The 23,686-nt window shown below is 48.0% G+C and overlaps 1 protein-coding gene across 1 annotated transcript in view; it reads left to right on the plus strand.

Moving 5' to 3' along the window:
- The first annotated feature begins 484 nt into the window (after positions 1–484).
- The window catches only part of LOC138745673 (talin-2), a 337,585-nt gene continuing 314,383 nt past the window's right edge, over positions 485–23,686 (plus strand). Inside the window, exon 1 of the mRNA XM_069902933.1 lies at positions 485–676. The gene's annotated coding sequence lies outside the window, so the exon portion shown is untranslated. The remainder of the gene's footprint in view (positions 677–23,686) is intronic.

The following is a 23,686-nucleotide window of genomic DNA, read 5'->3' on the forward strand; positions in this document are numbered from 1 at the left end:
CCCAACCCAGGCATCCCAAGCCCCTTACTCCTCTCCACCTCGGGGTCCCAGACCCCCTAACCCAGGTGTCCCAAGCCCCTTACTCCTCTCCACCCCGGGGTCCCATACCCCCTAACCCCCCCCAACCCAGGTGTCCCAGGTCCCTTACTCCCCTCCACCCCGGGGTCCCAGACCCGCTAACCCCCCCCAACCCAGGTGTCCCAAGCCCCTTACTCCCCTCCACCCCGGGGTCCCATACCCCCTAACCCCCCCCAACCCAGGTGTCCCAGGTCCCTTACTCCCCTCCACCCCGGGGTCCCAGACCCCCTAACCCCCCCCAACCCAGGTGTCCCAAGCCCCTTACTCCCCTCCACCCCGGGGTCCCAGCCCCCTCACCCCTCCTGGAATCCTCCGCCGCCGCGCGCTCAGGACGGGTCAGGTGACCCCCCCCCCTTCTCGCCGCGAGCCGGAACGTCCCGGAATGATGACGCTCTTCCGGCCGGAGACAGGGGCTGGAGTGCGTGCCGTCGGCGGGGGCTGTGGGCAGGGCCGACGCCCACCCTGCACCGCCCGCCCCTGCACCGCCGGCAGTCCGGCCAGGAGTGCGGAGGGACCCGCTGCCTGCGCTCCGAGCCCAGCGCCCGCTCCGGAGAATTGGTTGCACCGTGAAAACCCGACGCAGGATGTCAGCTTGAAGGTGGGCAATTCCCATTGCAACGGGGGCACCTCGCAAGCCCATGTGCGGCTGCAGGCAGCGTGGGTTCGGTGGAGACGCAGTTGCAATCTGTGTGTCACAAGGCTGTGGTGCTGGCTTGCGTTCTGCTTGATACGGGGTTGCATTCGCGTGAAACATATTGCATTCTGTGAGATAGGAGGTTGCAGTCTGCCCGATCCAGCCTTGGAGTCTGCCTCATAGAAGTTTGCAATATGCCAAATACAAGGCTGCAATATGCATGATAGCATGTTGTATTCTGCCTGATACAAGGTTGCAATCCGCTGATAGTATGTTGTATTCTGCCTGATACAAGGTTGCAATCCGCTGATAGTATGTTGTATTCTGCCTGATACGAGGTTGCAATCCGCTGATAGTATGTTGTATTCTGTCTGATACAAGGTTGCAATCCGCTGATAGTATGTTGTATTCTGTCTGATACAAGGTTGCAATCCGCTGATAGTATGTTGTATTCTGTCTGATACAAGGTTGCAATCCGCTGATAGTATGTTGTATTCTGCCTGATACAAGGTTGCAATCCGCTGATAGTATGTTGTATTCTGCCTGATACAAGGTTGCAATCCGCTGATAGCATGTTGCATTCTGCCTGATACAAGGTTGCAATCCGCTGATAGCATGTTGCATTCTGCCTGATACAAGGTTGCAATCCGCTGATAGCATGTTGCATTCTGTCTGATACAAGGTTGCAATCCGCTGATAGTATGTTGTATTCTGTCTGATACAAGGTTGCAATCCGCTGATAGTATGTTGTATTCTGTCTGATACAAGGTTGCAATCCGCTGATAGTATGTTGTATTCTGCCTGATACAAGGTTGCAATCCGCTGATAGTATGTTGTATTCTGCCTGATACAAGGTTGCAATCCGCTGATAGCATGTTGCATTCTGCCTGATACAAGGTTGCAATCCGCTGATAGCATGTTGCATTCTGCCTGATACAAGGTTGCAATCCGCTGATAGCATGTTGTATTCTGCCTGATACAAGGTTGCAATCCGCTGATAGCATGTTGCATTCTGTCTGATACAAGGTTGCAATCCGCTGATAGCATGTTGCATTCTGTCTGATACAAGGTTGCAATCCGCTGATAGTATGTTGTATTCTGCCTGATACAAGGTTGCAATCCGCTGATAGTATGTTGTATTCTGCCTGATACAAGGTTGCAATCCGCTGATAGTATGTTGTATTCTGCCTGATACAAGGTTGCAATCCGCTGATAGCATGTTGCATTCTGCCTGATACAAGGTTGCAATCCGCTGATAGCATGTTGTATTCTGCCTGATACAAGGTTGCAATCCGCTGATAGCATGTTGTATTCTGCCTGATACAAGGTTGCAATCCGCTGATAGCATGTTGCATTCTGTCTGATACAAGGTTGCAATCCGCTGATAGTATGTTGCATTCTGCCTGATACAAGGTTGCAATCCACTGATAGTATGTTGCATTCTGCCTGATACAAGGTTGCAATCCGCTGATAGTATGTTGCATTCTGTCTGATACAAGGTTGCAATCCGCTGATAGTATGTTGTATTCTGCCTGATACAAGGTTGCAATCCGCTGATAGTATGTTGCATTCTGTCTGATACAAGGTTGCAATCCGCTGATAGTATGTTGTATTCTGCCTGATACAAGGTTGCAATCCGCTGATAGTATGTTGCATTCTGTCTGATACAAGGTTGCAATCCGCTGATAGTATGTTGCATTCTGTCTGATACAAGGTTGAAATCCGCTGATAGTATGTTGTATTCTGCCTGATACAAGGTTGCAATCCGCCGATAGCATGTTGCATTCTGTCTGATACAAGGTTGCACTCTGGTAATAGCATGTTGCATTATATCTGATACAAGGTTGCAGTCTGCTGATAGCATGTTGCATTCTGTCTGATACAAGGATGCAATCCGCTGATGGTATGTTGCATTCTGTCTGATACAAGGTTGCAATCCGCTGATAGCATGTTGCATTCTGTCTGATAGGAGGTTGCAATCCGCTGATAGCATGTTGCATTCTGTCTGATACGAGGTTGCAATCCGCTAATAGCATGTTGCATTCTGTCTGATACGAGGTTGCAATCCGCTGATAGCATGTTGCATTCTGTCTGATACGAGGTTGCAATCCGCTGATAGCATGTTGCATTCTGTCTGATACAAGGTTGCAGTCCGCTGATAAACATGTTGCAATCTGCTGGAAGCCACGTTGGGGTCCGTGTTCTGTGCCACATTTTGTCCCCCGCGGGAATCCGATCCCCATCGCGGCGCCGGCCTTGCTCCCCCTCGTGTCGCTTCCTCGGCCGGGGGTCTGGGGGGGGGGAAGATTCGGAGCCGCCATCATTTCCCGGTGGGGCAGCGTCTCCTTGTCCGTGCCCGCGGGCGGGTCGGGCCGGAGGAGAAAGTTTGGCAGGCAGGAGCGGGACCTGCGACTGTTCCCCCGTCTCTCCATAACCAGCCCTCCCTCCTCTGCCGGTGCGGACAGGCTCACCTTGGGGATTGAGAGTTAACGGTGGGGACGTTGTGACACAGACTGGCTGAGGATGCCCAGGCGATGACACCAGACCTCATTGGGATGTGCCGTGACCCTGGCAGGGAATTGTACCATAAACTTGACTGGAGTATCATGTGTCGGTTGGGAAGGACAGATACAGGCTAACTCGCCTCTTGGTGGACCTGTCAGTGAGTACCTGCACATTATACAGTACCCAAGTCAAGTTTATGGTCATCTGATTGCACAAGCACAACCCGGCGAAACTGTGTTCTCTGCTCCTTGGTGCAAAACACGACACAAATGCACAAACAAGACATATTCTGGACAAGTATATTTATGAATATCTATTGTTTCATGAATATGAGAGTCTCGGAGGGTGAGTGGGAGCGGTCCCTTTGGTCGTTCAGCGTTCCCACTGCCCGTGGGAAGAAGCTGATCCTCAGCCTGGTGGTGCCGGCTCTGATCCTCCCGTACCTCTTCCCCGACGGGAGCAGCTGGAAGATGCTGTGTGCAGGGTGGAAGGGGTCCTCAATGGTTTTGTCAACAATCCCCATAGATCATGGCGATGGTGGGGTTGGGGGGGGGGAGACCCCCATGATCCTCTCTGACACTCTTGTGGTCCTGTGGATTGACTTCTGATCCACTTCTCTGCAGCAACCGTACCCCTACTGTGATGCAGCCGGCCAAGTTCCTCTCGATAGAACTCCTGTAGAAGGTTGACATGATGGTGGCCGGCAGCCTTGCCCGCTTCAGTCTTCTCAGAAAGTGCAGTCGCTGTTGCACCTTCCTGACAAGTGAGGTGTGAATGGATAGGTCGGTGGCGGTGATGTACGGATAGGCTTGCCATATTTTTCAGCTTTCTGCATCCCTTCGTTTCCTCAGCCTCCTTGGAAAGTAGAGGTGCTGGTGTGCCTCGACGTGCTGACTCCAGGCGAGGCCTTCTGAAATACTGGCTCTCAGCATTTTGAAAGTTCCGTCCCTCTCCACCACTTCCGTCCTATCAGTGGGTGTGTGGTCCCTCCTAAAATCCACAATCAACTCCTTGATCATACAGATGCTGAGACCACGATTATTGTTGTGGTATCACACCCAGTGTATCCTGACTCATCCTTTCCCGTGATTTGGCCAACAGTGCTGGTGAATTTGTAGATTGAATTGGAACGGAACTTGGCTGTAGACATGGAGAGAATAGAGCAGGGGAATAAACAGCCAGCCTTGAGGTGCCTCAGTATTGATGGTCAGAGAGGAGGAGGTGATGTTGCCAATCCGCACAGGATCGGGGTCTGCGACGAGAAAATTGAGAGGAAGCACCAGATGTGTTTGACGTAGCCACGTAATTTAACCCTTCAAGACCTGTGAGTCTGGACTGCACCCTCCCACTGCAGCCGGTCTCTTTTGAGAGTGGCTCTACAGCACTGGGGGAGATCTTGGTGTGAGGTTAAGATGTGCTGACAATCAGGACATGGCAGAGTGCCAGGTGTGGGGTAGAAGTTTAGTTCAACCACACTTGGCATACATTGATGGTAGCGTGGAGTGAACCAGGGTGTTGGGTGTGTGACTTATTCCATCCCTCCTCTCTGCCGCAGAAAGATGTTGGAGCCAGTTTGTGCGATATATTCAAAAGGGAGTTGGATGTGGCTCTTCATGCGACAGGTTTGAAGGGGAATGGAGAGAAAGCAGGTTCAGGGCGGCAGCACAACGCTATTGCAATGCCAATGACCCAGGTTCGAATCCTGCGCTCTCTGTAAGGAGTTTGTATGTTCTCCACATGTCTGCGTGGGTTTCCTCTGAGTGCTCTAGTTTCCTCCCACCCTACAAAAAACTTACGGTATGTCGTTGGTTAATTGGGTGTAATTTGGGCAGCAAGGCTCGTAGGCTGGAACGGCCTGTTACCGTGCTGTATGTCTGAACTTGTAAAAGTGATGGTGAAGGGCTGGATGGCCTCGTCCTGCTCCTATTTTCTATGATTTTGTGAACAGACAAATTTTAGTGGTTAAGGCATTAGAATTGTGTAGATTGTTGCATGACTGGTTATATGATCAAGGGAATGACGGTCCTGATCTATTTCCGACCCATTTAGATCGGTTTCCAGCTCAGTTGGCCCACATTCTGCCAAACTGTTGCCCTGTTATTGTACTTCTGTGATTCTGGCGCAAGGCGAGAGGGGCAGCAAAGCCCCCTCAGAGACGTCCTGTTGCGGAATTGGCCTGGGAAACCGGAGTCACTCAGCTTGGGCCAGCAGCAATTTTTAAAGGTTAGAATATTGTGGAGCAGCAACCCTGGTTAGTTTTGGACTGCCTAATACTGATTCATCATGTGTGTCTCATGTAGTTTTACAATCAGTTTATTTTGGGTTGCTTTTTCCACTCAGGGTTTTTAATGAACATTTTTTACATTTTTAAAAATTCTTTTTTAAAAACATTTATATATACAGTTCTTTTTGGTGTGTCATTGAAGTTTGTTTGCAACTGGTCTGTCCATAAGCTCTCTGTAAGGAGTTTGTATGTTCTCCATGTGTCTGCGTGGGTTTCCTCTGAGCGCTCTAGTTTCCTCCCACCCTTCAAAAAACTTATGGTATGTTGTTGGTTAATTGGGTGTAATTTGGGCAGCAAGGCTCGTAGGCTGGAACGCTGTGGGAATAAAAAGACTGATAAACTTTTCAGACACTTGCTCTGAGGGTAAGGTGTGGTGTGTGAGGGGACCCTTACTGACAGAATGACCTTTTAAACATTTCTTGGGAGTAAGTTGAGTTCCATCTGTCAAACTGAAGGTTAGAACATTACAGCATAGTACAGGCCCTTCGGGCCTTGATATTGTGCCGACGCATATATTCCTTCTAAAAATAATTAGACCCTCCCTACCCCATAATCCTCTATTTTTCTTCCATCCACATACCTACGAGTCTCTTAAATGCCCCCAATGTTCCAGCTTTCACTACCATCCCTGGTAATGAACTCCAGGCACCTACAGCTCTCTGTGTAAACAAACTTACCCCTGATTTCTCCCTTAAACATTCCCTCCCTTCATTTTGTACACATCTCTTCTGGCGTTTGCTATTCTGGTCTGGGGGAAAAGTTGCTGGCCACTTAGAATCTTGTAGTCCCCTTTTAAGTCTCCTCTCCAAAGGGAAAACACCCAGCTCTGCTAGCCTTGCTTCATAAAACTTGTTTTCCAATCCAGGCAACATCCTGGTAAATCTCCTCTGCACCCTCTCCACAGCTTCCACATCCTTCCTATAATGAGGTGACCAGAAGGTTGGATCCATGCTTATTTGGGTCAGGATCTTGACCTGGAAGATCCTGATGAAGACGGTGTGCAGTGAACAGGGAAGGGGTTAGCAATGGAGAATCTCTAAGATCTTGGTGGGCGAGGCATATGTTGTTGGCCAGAGGATGTTGGTGTTGGAAACGGGAAGAATTTTCAATGCAGCAACATTGAAATTATAGTAAAAACATGTTGCTGGAGAAACTCAGTAGGTCAAACAGTGTACATTATGTAGCAAAGAGCCAACCTCTCGGGTCGGAGCCATTCATCAAGATGTGAGCAGGTTCCCAGTCTGAGCGAAATAATGTTGTTTTCATTTTGTGATCGACGAACCCTTGTCAAAAGGCAGCCAGTGTCCTGAAGAAAAGTTCCTAGACCAGGGATTTGCTTTCACAAGATCTCGGAGCAGAAGTAGGCCCATCGAGTCTGCCTCACCGTTCCAATCACGAGCTGATCCGTCCTCCCATTCAGCGCCACTTTCTCCCCCTAGCTCTCAATGCCTTGACTAATCAAATACCTTTCAATCTCTGCTGTAAATACCACCTAATGACCCATGGAAACAAGTTTCACAGACTCGCGACCCTCTACCTGAAGAAAATGTTCCACCTCTCTTTGTTAAATTGACACCCTTTTCTCCTGAAATTGTGCCCTCTTGACCTAGAATCCCCAATCCTTTCCCCATCTACTCCGTCCAGGCCTTTCAGCAATTGAAATGCCTCGATGTGGTTCCCCCCCCTCCCCCCATCATTCTGTTCTCCAACAATACAGTCCTGGAGGTGATAAACGGAGTCATCCTGTCAAGTTTGTAAGTCACCAGACCACAGAGCTAAGTTGTTGGTTAGATGGCACATGGAGAATGAATGTGATATTCCCCGAGGTGAAGGTGGTGATTGAAAAATCGTTGAGAGATTTTTAACGGCATTGTCTGGAAAAAGTGCAAAGAGTTAAATCCAAAAGTGGAGCTGGTTCTTCATGTAGGAGGAAGACTTTTAGTCCAGCTCTCTCTCCCACCTCAATCATCCCTTTACAACCGTTGCAGCTGTGGAAAATAATGGGCAGGCTGCACTTGGTGGACTGCACAGAGTTCTGGTCACCACACCTCGTTAAGGATGTAGGAGAGATTGTCAGAGATTGAAGGGCTTGAGTTACAGGGAGAGATTGGATGCACTGGGCTGGATTCTCTTCTGGAGTATAAAGGCTGAGGGAGGATTGTAAAACAATGAGGGCTGTAGATGGGAGAGGTAGTAGTCTTCCTGCAGGGGAGTCCAGAACCAAAGTGCACACAAGGTGAGAGGGGAAACATTAAAAGATTAAAATGGCAACGTTGCCAGAGCAGCTGTAATGGCAGAGCCGCTGCTAATGCAGACCAGCGAAGAGAGGTCTCAGCACTCCCCCATGGGGTCCGACCACCAAGTTCAACTGCCTTTGGCTCCATACAGGCTTTATATGGCCTGTGAAAGGAACCATTGGTTTATTTTAAAATCCTGGGCCCAAGATGGCGGTGCCCATGATCAGAACTGGCCACGAGGGGTTGCAGTCTCCGTGGAAGTGGAGGACTGGCACAGGGCACCAGAAAATGGGGAGATCAACCCTATCTGAGATTGAGAAGCAGAGAAGATGACCCACGGGACGATGACCTTCAGCTCTGCGGCTGAAGAGCGCATAGGTGACAGTCTGCTGGTTGTCGGCTGCTGGCGACTGCAGTCAAGGATTCACACGGGGCTGCGGACTGCTGGAGACTGGCTGAAGGGGTACCAGGTATTTGAACCGAGATATGAGAGGGCACCGATCATATCAGAGGTTTGGATCTGGAGCTCGGGTTGCCAATGTTTGGACCGAAGGCCGTGTGGCTGTGAACGCGCCACGGACTCTGGGGGAAGCTCTCTTTTGCTTCTCTTTCTCTGACTGTAAGGGGTGCCCGGCAATTTCTGCTGATGGCGAATCTTGTTTGCCTTATGATAGACTAAAGAAAATTTTATATGATATTACCTTTTCTGTTTTATTACATGGCAATAAAATAATCTTGAATTTTAAATAGGCCTGATGGGTAAGTGTTTCAAGCAGAGAGTGGTATTATTGAGAGAAAGGCAGTTATCGTGACAATGTTTTAAGGCATTTAGACAGGTACTTATATAGGAAGGGTGTAGAGGGATAAGTGGCTACTGTTGGTGTTGTTTTACAGTTGGAAAGATGTCATTGGGAGTCTTGATGGTTTAGATACAACATTGTGCACGTCGGGAGCTGGTAGTATTTGGCCTTGGGAAAGACGGGAATGGGGTCTATGGCTTATCACTCCCACCTCACAACACCCCATGATGGGAATAACTTTGACCCAGGAATGATACGGACCAAAATAGAACAGAAAGTGCCGGAAACATTCAGCAGGTGCTGACCTGTGGAGAGAGAAACAGATTGATGACCTCTCGCCAGAGCTATTGACCTGTAAAGATAATTCTTGGTCTCTTTCCACAGGCCCTACCTGACCTACCGAGTGCCTTCAGCAGTTCCTGCCGTGGTTTCAGTTACGTTGCGTCTGTAGTTTCTCTTAAGTTCCGCAGGTGGAATTGTTTTCCTTAGGGCAGGAACGGTAAGGTAGAGCTGGAGGTACTAATCAAGAAAAGTTTTGATGATGGGAGCCCAATGGTCACCAATAGCTGGCAGAGGAGAGTGGTGGGGCACGTGAAGACACAGGGGACTGCAGACGCTGGAATCTGAAACAAAATACGGACTGTTGGAGGAACCGTGGGTCAAGGCAGCATGCGTGGAGGTAGAACCTCTCCTTCAGGACTGGAATGGAGAGGATAGAGGATGATGAATGGTGAGTTGGAGGAGTTGGGAAGCAGTGAAAGGTGGAAGCAGACAGTGGGGGAGAACACAAGGAATAGGAGCAGGAGTCAGTTATTCAGCATGTCAAGCCTTCTCTGCCATTAATTTAAGATTGTGACTGATGATCGGCTCAACTCCACCGACCTGCCTTTTCCCCATATCCCTTAATTCCCCATACTAGATAAAAATCTAATCAGCCTTGTCTTAAATATGTTTACTGAGGTCACCTCCATGGGCAGAGAATTACACCATCCTCTGGGAAAAGCAGTTCCTCCTAAATCTACTACCCTGAACCTTTAGGCAGTACCTCCCTGGATCTCGTTTCATCTACCAGTGGAAAATCTCACTTACCTCTATCGATCCCTTTCATAATCCATCTCTCTCAATATTCTGCCTATCTCTCCATCTTTTTTCTTTCTGAGTTGAGATTACATTCACCCAAATTCGATTATTGCCCCAACCCTACCACTTAATTTTCCACCCATACAATCCTTCAAGATATGAGTATTCCCCACCACCATCAACTCAGCCCTTGCCCGATCTCCTCTATATCCCGCTCATCGGTCCTGGTCCCCTCTGCCCCCCAAGACATAACAAACACAGGATTCCCCTTGTATTCGCCTCTCACCCCACCAGCCTCCACATCCAGCACATTATCCTCCGCAATTTCCGCGACCTACAACATGATCCCACTACTAGACTCATCTTTTTCCCCCCCCTCCCCTCTTGACCTTTTAGAGGGACCGTTCCCTCTGTGACTCCCTCATTCACTCATTTTTCTCCCCCAATCACCACCTTGGAACTTTCCCCTTGGCCGGAGGAAATGCCACCCTTGCGCCCACATCTCCTTCTTCACCACCCTTTGGAGGCCCAAACGGACCTTTCAAGTGAAGCAGCAGGGTCATCTACTGCATCTGGTGCTCCCTTTGTGGCCTTCTCTACATCAGAGAGGTTGGACACAGACTGGGAGATCGCTTCGTTGAGCAGCTTTGCTCCATCCGCATTCATGACAGGGATCTCCAAGTGGCAAACATTTCAATTCTGCACCCCACTTCGATTTCAGATTTATTGTCGGAGTACATACATGGGATCACATACAGCCCTGAGAATCTTTTTCCTGTGGACGTAGCAGACTTACCACTTACTGGTTGTGCAAAAAAAAAATTGTACACCACGCAAACAAATAAGAACTGTTAACAGATAATGAATGTAAACAAACTGACTGTGCAATACACAGAGAACATAAAGAAAAACAATATAGTGCACAAGTAGGAGTCCTTAAATGAGTCCATGATTGAGTTTGTTGTTGAGGAGTCTGATGGTTGAGGGGGAGCAGCTGTTCCCGAACCTGGTGGTACGCGTCTTGTGGAACCAGCGAGAACAGAGCATGTCCTGGGTGGTGTGGATTCATGATCATTGCTGTTACTCTCCGACGGTAGCGTTCCCTGTAGATCTACTCAATGGTGAGGAGGGGTTTTACCTGTGATGTCCTGGGCTTGGTCCTCTACCTTTTGTAGGGCTTTACATTCAGGGATATTGGTGCTTCCACACCAGACCATGATGCAGCCGGTCAGCACACTTTCCACCAGAGTTCTGTTGAAATTTGCCAGGGTTTCCATGCTCGCATGTCTATCCATGGTCTCATGTACTATCCCACCAAGACCACCTATAAATTGGAGGAACAACACTTGATATTTTTGTTTGGGCACTCTCCAACTAGATGCAATGAACGTGGACTTCTCCAGTTTCTGCTAGCCCACTCTCCATTCTCCCTCCCTTCCCTTTCCGTCTTCTTTCCCCTTGCTCTCTACCCCGTCCCTCTCCATTCTCAGAGCCATCTCCCCTCCCCCTGTTTGCTCCTGTGCCCTCCCTCCTTTATCCACTTTTACCTTCTGCTTGTGGGACTGTGGTCCTCCTATCCCTCCCCCCTACCATTTTGTTCAGGCGCCTGATGGCATTTGATGAAGGGCTCAAGCCCGAAACGTTGATTATGAATCTTTACCTTTGCCATGCAAAGGGCACTGTTTGACGTGCTGAGTTTTTTTTTCTTCAGCCACGGTGTCAGCAGGACTTTCGTGTTTCACTTCTTTCATAATTCTGTACGTTTCTATAAGATCCCCTCTCGTTCTTCTAAAATGCAGTGAGTACAGTCCCAGTCAACTCAACCTCTCCCCATAGACCAACCCCCTCATCCCTGGAATTAACCTGGTGACCCCCACTCTGCACTGCCTCCAAAGCCTCTACATTCTTCCTTAGGTCAAGAGACCAGAACTGGATGCAGTTCTCCAGATGCGGCCTCACCAGGACCTTGGACTGTTGCAGCATAACCTCCCTGCTCCTAAATTCCATCCCTCCAGCGATGAAGCCAACATTCCATTTGCCTTCTGCCCCTGCAAACCAACCTTTTGCGATTCATGCACAAGCCCTCCCAAGTCTTTCTGCATGGCAGCATACTGCAATCACTTACCATTTAAATAATAATCTGAACTTCCATTTTTCCTTCAAAAGTGGATACACTCACATTTTGTCCTCCATCTGGCAGACCCTTGCCCACTCACCTAACCTGTCTAAATTAAAAAAACATACAAATGCTGGAGAAACTCAGCAGGTCAAACAGTAAAGATACATCACCAACGTTTCGGGCTGGAGCCCTTCATCAAGGTGTGGGGGAACATGAGAGATGTCCAAACAAAAGGGAGGGGGGTGGTGAGTGTGGGAGATGATAGGTGGAGATGGGTGAGAAACACCACATGGGGGGGGGGAGGGAGAAAGGAAGTAGGAACTGGAATAACTAGTTAAGGGGGGAGGGGTTAAAAGCAAGCTGATTAGTGGAATGGCTGATATCGCCTCAAACCGTGCATCTTGGCGCCTCACAGTTTGGCGGGCAGCAACCTCCTTTGAAGAAGACCGCAGAGCCAACCTCACTGACAAAAGGCAAAGGAGGAAAAACCCAACACCCAACCCCAACCCACCAATTTTCCCCTGCAACCGCTGCAACCGTGTCTGCCTGTCCCGCATCGGACTTGTCAGCCACAAACGAGCCTGCAGCTGACGTGGACATTTACCCCCTCCATAAATCTTCGTCCGCGAAGCCAAGCCAAAGAAGTGGAATGCAGTGAACTCAATATTGTTCCTCCAATCTGCGGGTGGTCATGGTGGGGAGTGTGAAAGGCCATGGACAGACATGTGATCTTGAGAATGTGACTCAGAATTGAAACGGTTGGCTACGGGGAGGTCCCTTTTGTTGCAGATGGAGAGGAGGTGTTGGGCAAAGCGATCTCCGAATCTGCGACCGGTCTCTCCGATGTAGAGAAGGCCACAAAGGGTGCACCGGATGCAGTAAATGAGTTCTTTGGAGGTACAGCTGAAGTGTTGCTTCACCTGAAAGGTCTGTTTGGGACCTCAGACCGTGGTGAGAGGAGATGTGGGTGCAGGTATTACATCTCCCCTGACCACAGTGGAAGGTGCTGGGGGTGGGGAGGGAAGAGTGCACAAGGGAGTCACGATAAAGGGCTCCAGCCCGAAACGTTGCTGACGTGTCATCACCTTTGCTACATAAAGGCACTGTTTGACCTGCTGAGTTTCTCCAGCATTTGTGTGATTTTTCACTTAACCACGATGGCAACAGAATCCTGTGTTTTACCACCTAACCTGTCTATACCTAATGCATCTTTATCTTATGGATAAGCCTTTTATATGGCATGTCATCGAATGTCTTCTGTAATCTTAGTAAATAAAGTCCACCTGTTCCCCTCTATCTACTGCACTCGATATATTGTCAAAGAATTCCAGAAAGTTTGTCAAACAAGACCTACATTTGCTGAATCCATGCCATGACTGCCTGATGTAGGGAAGGGGGAAGGAGGGAGATTGGCGGAGCCGTCCAAACGAGGGATGGTGGCCTGCTGGGAACAGTGGGGGAGGGGATATGGTGGGAGGCGTGAGTGTCGGCGATGGGGAGCGGGGAACGGAAAAGGAACTAGGTAATAGGAGGAAGAAGGGGTTGTGAGAGGGTGTGGGTAGCCAAGGGGGAGAGAAGAAGGAATGAGGGACGAGCAGAGGACGAACATCGATGAATTGACCTGGGTACTGTCCCTCAGATTTGCATCTGGCACTGGTTGGAGAGATTGGTATGGGAATGGGGAGTGGATTAGAAATGGCCAGCTAATAAATCTCTACAGGGAAATGCAAACACTAGTTTGCAGGATTGTGGAAAAAATATGAGTGAGTTTAAAGTTACATTTTTAAATTTATTTAATTTAACATTTAAATTTAGACATGCAGCATGGTAACAGGCCCACTAGCCCATGCCACCCAATTAATCTGCAACCCCCTGTACATTTTGACAGTGGGAGGAAACTAGAGTACTTGGAGGATACCCACACAGATTCGCGGAGAATGTACAAATACCTGATAGACAGTGCAGGATTTGAACCCCGGTCCCGATCGCTGGCGCTGTAACAGTGTTGCACTAACCACTACCCCAGTCGCACCGCCCCAAAAAAAGTTTGCTTGGCCTTATCAAAGAATGGCTGATGTAATGGGCTGGTTCGGTGCAGTCACTCTCTGATATTGTGAGTGGCATTGGTTCAGAGCGTGCAGTTTACAGGTGAGTCACACAGGCCTGGACTGAACATTCAGGTTGTGCTGCTTTCTGCTGCAGTGCCCGAGGTGGACGAACAGCATTCCGGGTGTCTCAGCAGATCATCTGCTGCAGGGAGTGCACTTTGCCTGTGTTATGTGCTCTGGGGACAGTTGGGGGTTCGAGTCTTGCACGTGGGTGAGAACGCACACTTCACCTTTGTCGTGTGCCGTAAGTGCAAGCGAGAGAATCGTCGAGGACACAGTATCTTTCAACTGCTCCTGTCGGGAAAGAGATCCAGGAGGATAAGGAACAGCTTCTTCTCACGGGCAGAGAGAATGCTGAACGACCTAAAGGATCTGCTCACACTATCCCTCCGAGACTCTTTATGAAAAGATACTTATTTATTAATTTGTATCTATGAAGACTTGTCCTGCATATGTTTTGTTTATATGCCTGGTTGTGTGTCTGCGTGTTTTGCACCGAGGACCGGAGAACACTGTTTCAATCAGATCCAATAAACTTGACTTGTGGTTGGCTTTGTTTAAAGTGATCAGCAAGGAAAGGGTTTTTGTTTCATGGGAGGAAGGCCGTGTCCTGAACCATCCCACCAAGGGAGTCAACCCCCTCAGGTTCACCTGGTGTCTTCGGTGGATTTGGATCACCTCTGGCATCCCCTCTCTTTTGTCATCAAAATCAGGAAATGACAAAAGAAATTGATAAAGGTAGGGTGGTAGATGTGGTGTCGTAAGGCAAGGTGTCTCGTGGGAGACTCATTCAGAAAGTCACAAGGCATGGGGTCCATGGGTATGTAGATTCAGAATTGGCTTGTCTGCAGAAAGTAGAGAGTAGAGGTGTATGGAACGTATTCTGCCTGGAGGTCAGTGACAAGTGGCGTTCCACAGCGATCTTCTCTGGACTTTTGCTCTTTGCGATTTTCGTAAATGACCTGGATGAAGAAGTAGAGGGGTGGGTCAGTGGGTAAGCAGATGACATGAGGGTTGGAGGCCTTGTGATGGTGACAGGGTGCAGAGTTGGGGTGGAGATATGGCATTTTGGTAAATCAAAACTTGAAGGTGGTTTAAAGCAGGAGTCTTAACAATGTGGAAGAACAGAGGGACCTGAGGGTCCAAATCCATAGATCTCAAGGTTGCCGTGCAGGTTGATGGGGTAGTTAAGAGATCTTGTGTTGTGCTGGCCATTGTTCGTCGGGGGATGGGTACAAAAAACCATAAGGTAATGCTGCAGGTCCATATAGCTGGTCAGACCATGCGTGGAATATTGAGTTCAGTCTGGTTGCCTCATTGCAGGAAGAATGTGGAACCTTTGGAGAGGGGGCAGAGGAAACTTACCAAGATGTTGCCTGGATGGGAGAACATGTCGTATGAGGCAAAGTTAACAGAGTGAGGGGGCTGTTCTCTTTGGGGCGAAGAACGGTGAGAGGTGACTAGATGATGAGAGGCATAGATCAGGCGGTCAGCCAATGCCTGTTTTTCAGGGAGGAACAGCAAACACAAAGGACATCTGTACAAAGTGAAAGGAGGGAAGTTTAGGGGAGGCATCAGGGGTAAGTTTTTTTCCACAGAGTATTGGGTGCTTGGAATACCTTAACAGGGATGGTGGTGAAGGCTGGAACAATAGGGGCATTTAAGAGAAATACGGCAGAGAAGGATTTGGTGGAAGATTGTGCTGAGGGCTTCCCATAACAGGCAGTGTGTCAGCGATCAGTTGCCGTTGGAGTACTGTTCATGCATGCCTCTCAGAGTTTGCGTCAAACACCTCTGTACGCTTGCCCGACACGAACCACATTTGTTTCTCCGCATTCCCATCAATTCTCCTTACACATGTGGGCCATTTACTGCAGCTGGTAAACAGACCAATTTGTGTGAATTTGGGCTGGAGGATCAGGCAGGAGACACAAACCTGACGGCTCCAGCGGTGAGGATTGAACCAGGGACACTGGAGCTTTGAGACCGTGGTTCTACCTGTTGCCCCACCATGCCACCCTGGCCCTGGGGTGAGATCGTTGGTTCCCAAGCGTTTTTGTTGGGCAGCACGGTTACTGTAGCAGTTAACCCAATGCCATTTGAATCCAGTGCTGTTCCGGTTTCCTCCCACCCTCCAAAATGAATGGAGGTCGTGGGTCAATTGGGTGTAATTGCGCAGCCCAGGCCTGTGGGCTGGAAGGGCCCGTTACCTTGCTATATGTCTAAATTTGAAATGTAACCTAGTTCGACCATGCTTGGAGCATTGCGTTCAGTTCTGGTCGCCTTTAAATTTTTAACATTTAGATAATCAGCATGGTGACAGGCCATTTCAAGTCTGTGCCTCCCAATTTGCACCCCATTAACCTACACCCCCTAGTACACTTTGAACGGTGGGAGGAAACTGGAGCCCCTGGAGAAAACCCATGCAGACACGGGGAGGACGTACAAACTCCCTACAGACAGCGCGGGATTCGAACCCAAGTCCACACCCAACTGTGCCGGCTTTTTATTTCGAGGAACTAGAAATGTCTCATTTCATGAAGGATGTAGATGCTTTGGAGAGTATGCAGAGGAGATAAACCACGGCATTGTCTGGATTAAAGAACATGTCTTCTGAAGCAAGGTTGACAAAGCTAGGGGTTTTTTCTTTGGAGGGATGAAAGGTAAGACGTGAATTAATAGAGGCCTATAAGATTTTTCCTGGGGCGACCAGCAAATAACCAAGAAAATCAGTTTAAGGTGAGTGGAGGAACTTATCGGAGAGATGCCAGATTTTTTTCAACACAGAATGGTGGGTGCTTGGAATGCATTGCTGGGGTGGTGGTGGAGGCTAGTAGATAGGGACATTCAAGAGACTGTTAGCCAGGCACATGGGTGTGAGGGAGGGAAGGATGATCTTGTTGTGGAGGAACAACATTGTGGGCTGAAGGGCCTGTGCTGTAATGTTCTGTGTAATCTATAATGGAGTCATGGCGTGCTGTGGTGTCGTGCATGGGAAGACGAAGGGTGAGGTGGCTCCGCTCTCCCTCCACCACTATGCTGACTCACCCGGCATTTCCTGCAGTTCCAACTTGTTCCACCAGCTTCCACTTTATTTCCATTGGCTCAGGCTCTTCGAAGGCTGTTCTCTCACCTTTAATTGAAATCAGTCATTTCCCTCCCTTCTCCACTCATGGAATCAGACGGTGACTCTCGTTTTCTCACATGTTCCACTGCATCAGATCCTTGACTCTGCACGGTGGACACGGCTTGTTTTGTGAGTTGGGAATTGGGCCAGCAGGGAGTGGAAATGATGCCAGCTGGGGGGGAGGAAACTTGCTGTCTTCCCTCATTTAAACTATCTTCTGTGAGCCTGCCACAGAAACGAGTTTGTTGGGACGAGTTTGTAATTGGGAACACATGTCAGCAGGGAATTGGCTGGGCTGGAGTTTACATGTGAAGATCTGGAAACTGCAGACTGCCAAATTCTCTCAAGATTCCACCCTGCTGCTCATTAGTTTCGGCTGTTCCTTTTGCTGCCTCAAATCTGAAGAACGAGGGAAGGCCCTGCACCACCAAGACTGAAGGAGTCCAGCCAGACCACAGTTCGTGAAAGTTTTCCTCAAACTGGGACTGCCCTTTCCTCTTCACCATTCACGAGAAACTTCCTTTAACTACCAGCATCCTTCAAGTGGAAACGTTTTCCAGCTCCATGGAAAAGTTTAGAAGTAAAACATGAAAGTCTGTAGACACCTTGACTGAAGTAAAAACATAGCGCTGGAGAAACTCAGCTGGTCAAACCGTGTTCTTTATAGAGTAGGGATAAAGATACATCACCAACGTTTCAGGCTTGAGCCCTTCGTCAAAGTATGACAAGTTTAGAATGTAGGGAATGCTCAACAAGGCAGCATGATTAGCCCAACGTTATTACAGCGCCAGTGGCCCAGGTTCGAATCCAGCGCTGTAAGGAGTTTGTATGTTCTCCCTGTGACTGTGTGGATTTCCTCTGCTGGAACGGGTACAGAACTGGTCACACGGGTATAATTGCTGTATCTGTAAATTTAAAAAATAATTAAGTCAGGTAGGCTGCACTCAGGAGTGGAACAGAGCTGATGGCTGTTTCTCAGAGCTGATGGCAGTTTCTCAGAGCTGGCTGTTCTTGTTAAATGGTCCAGGCAGGTTATCAGTAATTGTTGAACTTGGTGACGCTTAGAGTGGGTCAAGTGACAAGCAGTGCCATTCTTTTAAATTTTTAGACATGCAGCACGGTAACAGGCCCTTTTGGCTCACGAACCCGTGCCGTCAAATTACACCTAATTAACCTACAACCCTGTGTGTTCTGAACAGTGGGAGGAATCTGGACCACCTCGCAGACATGGGGAGAATGTACATACTCCTTACAGACAGCATGGGATTCGAAACCCAGTCCTGATTGCGGGCTCTGTAACAGCGTTGCACTAACCGCACTGCCCAACTGTGGTTGAATGGATGGAGGTGCTGGGCGAAGGAGTCAAACAGATGACCTGTGTAATGAATGTCTTTACAACGTGGAAAAGATGAAGGAGATGATCATGGTCTTCAAGAGGACCAGGAATGACCATCCTCCACCGCACATCAACAACTCTGTGGTAGAGAGGAGAGCACCAGGTTCCTTGGAGTTCACTTTACTAGTGACCTATTGTGGACACTCAACATCTCCTCACTTGTCAGGAAGTGCCACAGCGACTTCACTTCCTGAGAAGACTGAAGCGGGAAAGGCTACCGGCCACCATCATGCCAATCTTCCCTAGGAGTCCTGTCCAGAGTGTTCTGCTGGCTGCATCACAGAGTGGTACAGTTGTTGCAAAGAAATGGATTGGAGGTCAACACACAGAACCATAAGAATGGCAGAGAGGATCACTGGAACTTGATCAACCAGGATCATGAATTCTTAGGTTTAGATAAATATATCAATACATCATCTGCAAATAAGTTAATTTCATACTCATGTTGACCAATCGTAATACCTTGAATAGCCATATTTTGTCTAATTTCTTGAGCTAAAGGTTCTATAACTAATGCAAATAAGCCTGATGACAATGGACAGCCCTGGATTGCTTGAGAGACCTGACCATTTGTCACCACCTGTGCAGAAGGATTCTTATATAACGCTTTAATCCAAGCTATAAAAAAATGGCCCAAATTTAAATCTTTCCAACACTTTGAATAAAAATTTCCATTCAACTCGATCAAAAGCTTTCTCAGGATCCAATGCTAGTATCATTGGTTGATTGACTTCCCGTCTATACACATTAATTATTGTAATTAATTTAGTAATGTTATCAACTGAATATCTATTTTAATAAATCCTGTTTGATCTCCATGTACTAATTTTGGTAAAAAATTAGCTAATAGCCAGACCTTTCGTACAATCTTATAATCTATAAGTAAAGATATAGGTCTATAAGAAACAACTTTCAATGGATCTCTGTCTTTCTTTGATATAACTGTTATCAATGCTCTCAAAAATGATTCAGGAAACAACCCATTATCTGCCTCAAAATATCCATATATACTGGAAACAATGTCATGAAATTCCTTATAGAATTCCACTGTGAATCCATCTTCGCCAGGTTATTTACCTGTCGGCATTGCTTGTAATGCTTCTTTCAAATCAAAATCCGTAAATGGATTGTCTAACAATCTCGTATCTTGCTCCTCCAACAAAGCCAAATTCAAACTAGGCAAAAAAGTATCAATCTGTTTGACGACCACCTTATCTTCAGATGTATATAAATCCTGATTAAAAAGTGCGAAACTCTTCATTTATCTCCTGTGGTTTATAAGTAATACCCAAATATCCACGTATTGCATTAATTGTTCTAGAAGTTTGTTCTGTTTTCAACTGCCATGCTAGTACCTTATGTGCTCTTTCTCCTAACTGTTCTTTGCATTGTAATCCAACCCACTGTATTTATATTTTTTAATACTTTTTCTGTATGTTAAGCTCTGTGGGGAGGGAGGGATAGTAAGGGGTGGGGGGGGGATAGGCGGTTAGAGGGTAGGGGAATAGAGTTTTTTTCATATATGTTATATTTCTGTTGTACTATTTTGCAAAATTTTAAATAAATTTTTTAACAAAAAAAACCAGGATCGTTGTCTGAAGAGGGCAGGCAAAATCATTGAGGACCCCTTCCACACTGTACACGGGATCTCTCAGCTGCTCCTGTCAGGGAAGAGATACAGGAGGATCAGAGCCAGAACCACCAGCTGAGGAACAGCTTCTTCCCACAGACAGTGAGAACACTGAACGTCCAAAGGAACTGCTCGTACTGACCATCTGAGCACATTTACTAAACAATATTTATTTATTTTTATAGATGCAATACTTGTCCTGCACATGCACATTATGTCTGGATGTATGTCTACGTGTTTTGCACCAAGGACCGGAGAACGCTGTTTTGTCGGGTTGTACTAAATTTCAAACATTAAAAAATTTAAATTTAAACTTTAAAAAGTTTTTAAATGTTTCCCCCCCAATAATCACTGGATTCTAAAGCTCTGACTTTCCTTTCTTGGTCGACAATCAGCTCCTTAATTTTGGTGACATTGAGGTTGTTTTTGTTGTTGGTCCACCATTCAGACAAAACTTCAATCTCCATCCTGTTCGCTGACTCATCCCCTTCCTTTATACAACCTACAACTGTGGTATGGTCGGCAAATTTGTGGATGGTGTTATTGTTGTAACAAGCCACACAGTCATAGGTGTAAAGTGAGTAGAGCAGGGGGCTAAGAACACAGCCCTATGGTGCTCCGGTACTGATGGAGATTGTGGAGGAGATGTTCTTACCAATCCTCACTCATGGTGGGCTGGAGGTATGGAGATCCAGGATCCAATTACTCAGTGGGGTGTTGAGTCCCAGGTCTTGGAGTTTGCTGATCAGTTTTGAGGGGGTAATGGTGTTAAATGGTGAACTGTAGTCGATAATGAGCATCCTGATGTATACATCTTTACTGTTCCAGATGTTCCAGGGCTTTGTGTAGGGCCAGTGAGGAGGCATCCGCCGTAGGCCTGTTGCTACGATAGACGAGCTGTTGATGTAAGTGCTACTGGTTGATAGTCGTTAAGGCCGGTTACTACACTCTTGTTGGGCTCTAGTATGATTAACGCCTGTTTGAAACTGGTGGGTACGACGCCCTCCTGGAGTGAGATATTGAAGTTATCCGTGAATACACTCAAATAATTGACCTCGTGAGTGTCTTGATATTGAGTCCTTTATTACAGATTGAGGCAATGTGCTGCTGCTGGACCCAGGAGAGCAGGGAACAGACTCTCAGCACTGCTCTGCAGGGTTCAACCACCTGGTCCTATGCCAGCCACTCCGTACAGGTGTTAAACAGTCTGTTAAGCGGTGTTTTTAAATGAAAATCCTGCAACTGCAGGTCTGTGGCTAAGACAGCGGTGTCTGCGCGACCATGAGGGGTTGCAGACTCTGGAGAGCAGTGGAACAGCACAGGCACCAGAAATGGGGAAAACAACTACCATTCAGAAGGAGAAGCCTGGGAGTCGACCTGATAGGACGGTGACCATGGCAGTGGTCCAGGGAGAGGCTCAGCGCCTGATAAACCCACGCAGGCTGCAGGCGACTTGCGGCTGGGGGCGAATCCACGAATGCTCAGTAGCCATTTTTATGGTGTAACGCTGCCCTGAAGGTGTCTCAACAAAAAGAAAAAAAGGCTCCCCTTTTCATGGAGAAGACCTGTAAGGCTGATCCAGCGTTGCTTTCTTACTGAGCAGCCTTCTGGAGCTGAGGGAGGTGGGGCAAGTAGCCTGATACATGACAGTGAAGGAACATCTTCATTGACATCTCTTGGGTGTAACATTGGCACAGCAGGTGGTGCTGCTTTTTCTAGCTTTGGTGACCCAGGTTCACTCCTTGGGTGCTGTCTGTGTTGAGTTTGTTTGTTCTGACTGTAACCATGTGCCATGTGAATTGGTCAGTTAATTGGTTACTGAAAGTTGGCCCTGCTGTGCAGGTAGAATCTTGGAGGGGGGGGTAGTGTTGAGGGGAATGTGGGGGAAAAAATAGGATTCCTGTGGATGGGTTCTCAATGGTAGCTGTGGAGATTGGTTAGAAGGCCCGTTGACTGAAAGTTGGCCCCTTGTCTCCCTAATGTGGGGCTCCCATCTCTCAAATGTTGGCTCATCTCCTGGACGTTGACTGCTTTCTCCCGGATGTGGGGCCCTGTCTCCCGGATGTGGGGCCTTGCCTCTGTTAGAAGTGTGGGATTTATTTGTTCTCAGCTACCTCTGAGGTTGTATTTCTTTGTTAGTGAGTTATGCCGCTGTTTGTTACTGCACATTGTGCTGGCCCGATCTCCGCAGTTGTGGGTCGCCACAGCCATGTCTTTGGTTCATTGATTATTCAGGAATCTGATGGCAGAGGGGAAGAAGCTGTCCTTGTGCCAATGAGTGCTCGTCTTTAGGCTCCTAACCAGTCAGAATACTCTTCACGGTACACTAGAAATTTATGAGAGTTTTCGGTTTCATACCGCTTCTCTTCAGACACCTCACAAAGTATAGCCACTGGCGAGCCTCCTTTGAGATTGCATCAACATGGAGGCTCCAGAACAGATCCTCGGAGATGTTAACACCCAGGAATTTGAAGCTCTTGACCCTCTCAACTTTCTTCTGAAGTCCAAAATCATCTCCTTGGTTTTGCTGACATTGAGCGTAAGGTTGTTGTGACACCATTCAACGAGCTGATCTGTCTTCTTCCTGTACGCTTCTTCATTGCCGTTTTGATTCTTCTGACAACTGTGGTATTATCAGCAAACTTGTAGATGGGATTGGAATTGTACCTGGCCACACAGTCATGGGTGTATAATGAGTAGAGCAGTGGGCTAAGCATGCATCCTTGGGGTGCGTCTGTGTTGATGATCAGTGAGGAGGAGACATTGTTTCCAATTCATGCTGGCTGTGGCCGTCCATTGAGAAAGTCAAGGGTGTGCGGGGGGTGTTACAGAGGCCTAGTGTTTGTAGCTTCTCGACCAGCACCGAGGGAATAATGGCATTGAAGGCCGAACTGTAGTCGATGAAGAGCATCTGTACGTATGAATTCCTGTTTTCAAGGTGATCCGGAGCTGAGTGGAGAACCAGTGATATTGCATCTGCTGTGGAACGATTGTGGTGACAGGTGAATTGCAGTGGGTCAAGATCTTTGCTGAAGTGCCGTGACCAGTCTCTCAAAGCATTTCCTCACAGTAGAAATTAGTGCTACTGGGTGGTCGTCGTTGAGGCAGCCCACACAGCTCTTCTTGGGTACCGGGATGATGGATGTCCTTTTGAAGCAGCTGGGCACCTTTAACTGTTGTAATGAGAGGTTGAAAATGTCCGTGAACACACTGGCTAGTTGGTTGGCGCAAGTTTTCAGTACCCTGCCAGTTATGCCACCAGGGCCTATCGCCTTGCGAGGGTTCACCCTCTTGAATGATGTTCTGACATCATCTTCAGAAACAGATATCACAGGGTCCTTCGCTTTTTCTATGATTTTGGTAGGCATTGTTTTGATTGTCTTTTCCAAGTGGCCGTAGAAGGTGTTCAGTTCACCGGGCAGTGAAGCATCGCAGTCGTCTATAGCATTTGCCTTTGCTTTGTAGTTTGTAATGGCTTGCACTCCCTGCCATAGCTGGCATGGCTCTGTCTCTAGCCTCCTTCAGAGTTGTCACTTTGCTTCGGAGATGGCCTTCCGCAGGTCATAAAGATCTCAATCCCCATACTTAAATGCCCCTGCTCTCACCCTCAACAGGCTGCGGATTCTCTGATTCATCCAGGGGTTCTCCTTGGGGAACACCCTGTATGAATGTGTGGGGACACACTCAT

This window comes from Narcine bancroftii, chromosome 11 (genome assembly GCF_036971445.1).
Source record: "Narcine bancroftii isolate sNarBan1 chromosome 11, sNarBan1.hap1, whole genome shotgun sequence".
NCBI classification, from domain to species: Eukaryota; Metazoa; Chordata; class Chondrichthyes; order Torpediniformes; family Narcinidae; genus Narcine; species Narcine bancroftii.